General features: G+C 42.6%; 1 long non-coding RNA gene across 1 annotated transcript; it reads right to left on the bottom strand.

Moving 5' to 3' along the window:
• Positions 1-1,462: 1,462 nt before the first annotated feature.
• LOC119277551 lies at positions 1,463-4,561 on the bottom strand. Its single transcript, XR_005137213.1, has 2 exons — positions 4,389-4,561; positions 1,463-4,242 (listed from the first exon to the last, which is right to left on the bottom strand). It is a non-coding gene; the product is annotated as an uncharacterized LOC119277551 (long non-coding RNA).
• Positions 4,562-6,145: the final 1,584 nt, after the last annotated feature.

Raw genomic sequence — 6,145 nt, forward strand, 5'->3', positions numbered from 1 at the left:
GATCTAGCTTGTGGTGGCGTAGCAGCGCGAGATCCCGGGCTTGGGTGTTGCTGGAGGGAATCTGAGTTAGGGAAAAAATACTGACTAGGCGTTGTTTCCCTCCCTAGGGGATACATGTCACCCCTCCCTCCTACCACCTCCCTAGTGAAAACGCTTAATTGCCCAGATCAGATGTCTGTCACGCCATCAGGCGTCACAATATTCTTGAAGGTGTTGTCTTGAGAGCGTAGGTGGGATTGTGGGCATGCCATTTGTGGGGTGTGAACGGTGGACCGTGGACGACGGCGTGGTTCGAATCGCAAATTCATCATCATCGACGACGATAATATATCATTGCATTTTTTTATTGCCCATGTTCATGTTGTGGGTCTTTGCTTACTGGTGGTGTCCGGTGCTCATGAGCTCGGCGCCTAAAGTTAGGGCTTCCTCCAGCCGCTGGCAATAGAGCGGAGCCAAGGAATAAAACAACATGCTTAGAGCATCTACAGTCGGACATAGCAAATACGAACTCTTAAACGCCCGCGAACGCGCCCGGTCAGTGACCGGGCATGTCCGTTTTGACCCCTTACTTATCCGTCCGCGCAGCCACACTCCTCATTTTTCTTCCCATATGTCCGGTCACTTGCACGTGATTGGTGGAGATGAAGAGAGAGAAATAAAAGAATGGATAAAGAAAGAGAGAATGTGGTCCGAGGTGGGGCCGCGTCCTACGTGGCGGAATGACCGGGCGCGCCCAGGTGCGTCCGCGAGCCCTCATATCCTTCCCATATTTGAGATGGATATGAGGGCTCGCGGATAGCCCTGGCGTATAGGGATGATATGAGGGGTCCGGTTGAGTCATGTTTTTCCTTCTCTCTCCTATCCGGTCACTGACCAGGCGCGTCCGAGGGCGTATGAGGGATGGTTTGAGGCGTTCAGCTATAGATGCTCTTACTTCGGTGAATTCCATCCCGCTTCCTCCGCTTTGTTCCATCCTCTTATATGGGTCCCCTTTGTCTGCTTGATCGACCTATGCATCAGCTTCTGCTCTTCGAGTTGACAGTTTCATGGCCCAGAGGTTGGTCTTCTCAAGGTGAGCTAGGTTCTGCAAGGTAGTTGTGCTGTGAAGCTCCCCTTAGGTTCCTGGTGAGAACGTATCCTGTGCACCCGATGAACTGGTGCACCAGGTACTCCGATACAACCCGAGCCATTAGATTAAAAAGAAAGGGACAGGATGCAGGGCAATGAGAGATGCGGGTACATTTTGGAAAGCGGACCTTGAGGTTTGTCTGAATTCCGTCCTACCCTATCTTCTCTACTGTGCCCTGTTTTCTCACCTGTGCTCTTGCATCGTTTATGTATCTGTTGCATGATCGTTCATTGATAAAAAATTATAACTCTATAATAGGAGTATTAAGTATGAGAGAAACAACTTGATAAATAACTGCAGCGAATGATGTTCCGCACTGTAACGAAGCAAAGATCTCTGAACACATTTCTTTTGATGCTTCCATGCAAGAACATTGCTGTATTTTACATTGGAGCATCACAAGCATGCACATAAACTATACAACAACCACCCATCTGAACTACAAAAAATGTTGTATACTATTTTATTTTTTGACAAGTGTACATTCTTGTTTACATGGTGCCAAAAATAACTAGAGCCTGAGACTTGTGTGGCCTGAAAATATGTATGAAAATAATCTTCATACGTATCACTGCTGCTACAAACATTCGTTATGGGAATCGAAGGATGGTGTCTGGTGTATCTTCGTCCTCTGAGTAGGCATTGTCACCACCACCACAGAAGTTCCCGAAATCTTCACCGGAACCATCGCTGCTGGAGTCTAGTAAAAAGTACAGAAATATAGTTAGACTGCATCAACATACCAATTCATGTACACATGGAGACCGGGACATTCAGGTTCAAGTGTTATGTGATGCTGAGCATACTGGAAGTAAAACACAGCTATTTTTTTTAAATGCAGAGGAAACTTAAAGTACATAACATAGACTGCATCAGCTATTGTTCTCTCATCGGCTATTACCAATTCATATACATATCAAGATAAGGGTGTTCAGAATCAAGTGTTCTGTAATGCTGAGCCTATTGTAGGTAAAACATAACTGAATTTCTGCAAACAGAATGCAAACTTATGGTATATTAAATAGACTGCGTCAGCTATACCAATTCATGTACACATCAGGACCAAGGTGTTCAGAAGTGGTTTGCAGTGCTAAGCCTATTTGAATTAAAACACAACAATTTTTTAAAAAAATACATTGCACTCTGTTAAAACTAAATAGATCACCTCCGTGTGCAACCGCATACACTCCTGGCTTACACAACGAACTTGCCTACTTCTCGGAGATGGATGCGGTAACTTTCCCCCGACAGGTTCAAGTGGACCGCATAACTGAAACTCTGTTGAGAAGTGAAACGGAGCTCTGGTCTGCTCCTAACCTAAATAGTACACAGTACGGATCCAGATCCCAGAAGAAGTTCAGAAGATGAACTTGTAATGGTTTCACGAAGTTCGGCTGGACACTGTAAGTATAATTTCTACTTAACATTCTTCAAAATCCAGAGTAATCTACTTGCAGAACAATTTGAGACCTTTCAGTTTCTCGTATACCATCGTTGTCGCAAATTACTTCTCCTGATATTTTACCTTGATTCAAATTAATGGAATTTTGGGCTCTGATTTACTGGCTGTTGGTTGACTACTCTTTCAAATCAAATTTCTTGCCTCAAACTGAATATAAGCCATCTCCATTAACAAAGGAAGTTCGCCAGACTAAAGAAATTGGCAATAAGACATTATTAAACCATTCACACCAGCAAGGGCACATGCTAACAGGAGAAGGAACAACATCTGAAGTTTTAAACAAAAACAGGAAAAGGGAGAACATTTCATATTTTCAAAATGTTCAAGAACAGAGGCCTGAACATTGGGTTCAACATTTGCTTCATCTTTCAACACAGCCTACATATTCCAAACTTTGAGAAACTGAGAAGCACTTACTTAAATATGCATTAAGTAAAGGAGTGGCATATCTCGTCATACATCAAATGTATTTTGTTTGTCCTATACTGGTTTCCCTGTTTAAGGAATATATACAAGAAATGACAAAACTGTAAAGACCACATTGATGTAATGTTTGATATGATTTGGTCTCGCTTCAAGGAGGTTGCATGCTTTGGTTTCTGAACTCCAAAATTAAATTTGTTCTCTAACAGAACAACATGCTTTGGTTTTGCTTCGGTGAGGTTGCAACTGATGTGAAAACCCATTCCAGGGACCTCCTACAAGCAATTCATTAGAAGGCCAGCACACATTAAGTTTTTTCCTTTAAAAACATGAATTTCAGAAGGAAAACACATATTACCTGGGTGTCAATGAGGCATTCATAAAACGAACAACTAGTAATTGTTTCCTATGGTTTAGTTGGACATTAAATAAAGACACTTTCTATCGAAGATGAGCAGAATGAATCACAAGAGATGTGTACCAAATAATGTGCTGTCAATCTGAACCACAACTTCCTGGTACTGATTTCTACATATACAATTACTAACAACCACGTGGAAACGTTTTTCTTTAGTTGGCATAACTACATGCAAATACCAAATAAGAAGGATCAGTAAAGAGAGCACCTCATTTATCTATTTTCCAATCTTGCTGCTGCAACCTTATAATTATAGATCATACATCGATTTGGAGCACATATTAGTACATAGTAATTCCTCGGCAATGATGATCAGTCATTTTAGAACAATCATCAGTCAGTCGGGCAAGACAAGAAACAAATTGGCAGCTACTATCTATGTGTTTTTCGAACCAATTATAGGAACCTCCAATATATGAGGCTTTGCAAATAGAATATAAGGAACACCGACATTCTGCAAGCCATGGTTACTAACCTGCATGAAAATAGGGAGTAAATACCTTGTAATTGATATGAAGATTGTACAAATATACTTGCAGCTCGTATGTAAATTTGGTGCTCACAAGACACTATTCCAATTCTGAATCAACAAAAGCATGCCTTTTAAGTCAACTAGAACAAATTGTTCATGCTCATCTCCCGGCCACTGGTTTAAACAGATTGGGGGAAAGGTGTGGACGAAATTGTAAGAACAAAAATGACCTTAACACATGGATACAGGACGAAGCAAACATATCAAGATCCTTGAGTTGATGCAGACGACAGCGGCAGTAGATTGAGTCACCAATGCACACTCACAATGAGCCACCACTGCCAAAATCGAAATCAAGGCACTCTTTAGATGTTACGGTGGTAGGCTGCTGCTAGAAATTTCAAAAAAGCAGATCACTCCTATGTATTTGAGTGAGACGACGTTCGATTGGTACAAGATTGAGAGATTGACGAAATTTACTAACCCTAACTCGCCTGCCACGGTGGTACAGAAGAGGGAGAGAGAGGCGATTGGGTTCAGTGAAGATCTTGAGGGAGGGAGATCAGTTCTTCAGTTGAACCTTAACCCTAGCTCGGCGGCGACGGCGGCTGCGCTGGTATAGGAGATGGAAGGGGACAGAGACGAACTGAGTGTGGGGGAGGTCAATTCGCTTGATTTAGCTACACTGCAAGGATCCTTTTGCAAATGTACCATCAGGCCCACCTTCTAACCGATCATGTCCCTGCTTTTTGCATCCAATGGCCCATATACCGTTGGTGCATTCGGTGCACCAATTCCCTCGTTTCACCAGATACATTCTCGGTTCCTGGTATCCGTTTACATCCAAGCTCTTGGATGAGCATCCTCATCAGTCGACGGTGTGACGCCCTCCAACCCAAGGCGAAGGGACAGGGGGCTCCTTTCGGCGATGGAACAGGATGGCGTTACTTTGCGTGAGACTGATGACGTAGGCATGCTCTCCTTTGAAAGCTAGTCTTCATCTTGAGATGGCCTCTTCCTTTGCTCCGGTTCTCTTATAACGAATAAGGTCTCTGATGACTCTAATTTTTCTCCATGATTCACTTGATGTCTACTTGTTGTAATTTTGTTGTTGTTCATTCAACCCGTTGTATCTTGTCGTGCCCGGTGTGGTGTTTTGTGTTGTACTCTTCGGTGTTACGAGTTTCATTAATTTGAAGCCAGACGAAAAGCATTATTTCTAGAAAATAACTAATTTTTTTAGAAAAGAGGAAGAACCCTGGCCTCTTCATCAGAGCAATGCATACGGCCACATTTATTAAAAGGAAAATAAGTTCAACATAGGTCTTGAAGTCTCAAACAAACGAACCAAAAAACCTCACAAAGAGCAGAAGGGTAAAAGGAGAGCCACAACCGGCTGGCAAAAGAAAGATATGAAAACTAATTGTCTATCATATTACATGACCGCCATCCAAACCGGTTGAAGATAGCACGAGCGACCATCTCCCATCGGAAAGATCCAGTAACCAAACGCTCCCTGGCCTCCGTCTGAGTGAATAGAGACCACATACGGATCAATGCAGTGGCCCGGAAGATAACCTGCAAAAAATGAGTATTTGTTATTCTGTTAAAAACCAAATCATTCCTGCAGTTCCAGACTGCCCATAGCAAAGCACATACTCCTACACGAATGTGTCTCGCTCTTTTCGGAATCTATCCCGTCAAGCCACGTCCCAAATAACGTGTTGATATTATTCGAAGGAGTAATATTAAAAGCTATATGAATAGTCCGCCATAAAATTTTCGCCATCAGACAATCAAGAAAGAGGTGTTTGATGGACTCATCCCAGTCATAAAAAGTACATCTAGAAGAACCAATCCAGTTACGTTTTGTCAAGTTGTCCTTAGTTAAAATGACTTGTTTGTGTACATACCACATAAACACTTTAACTCTCAAAGGTACTTTGACATTTCAAACATGTTTCGAACTAGGAATAGAGCTAGAGTTGATAACATCCAGATACATGGATTTAACCGTAAACTCTCCATTCCTGGTTAGCTTCCAGCACAACTGGTCTAGACATTGAGAAAGCTGCACATCCATCAATCGTCTCACAAGATGGAGCCAGGCTTCCCAACGGGCTCCGGCTAGTGTTCTCCTGAAGTGGATATTTAGAGGAGTGGACTGAAGCACGGTTGTAATGAAAACATCTTTTCGTTGAACAATGCTATAAAGGGAAGGATATTGAAGCGCGAGGGGTG

This window comes from Triticum dicoccoides, chromosome 3B (assembly GCF_002162155.2).
Source record: "Triticum dicoccoides isolate Atlit2015 ecotype Zavitan chromosome 3B, WEW_v2.0, whole genome shotgun sequence".
NCBI classification, from domain to species: Eukaryota; Viridiplantae; Streptophyta; class Magnoliopsida; order Poales; family Poaceae; genus Triticum; species Triticum dicoccoides.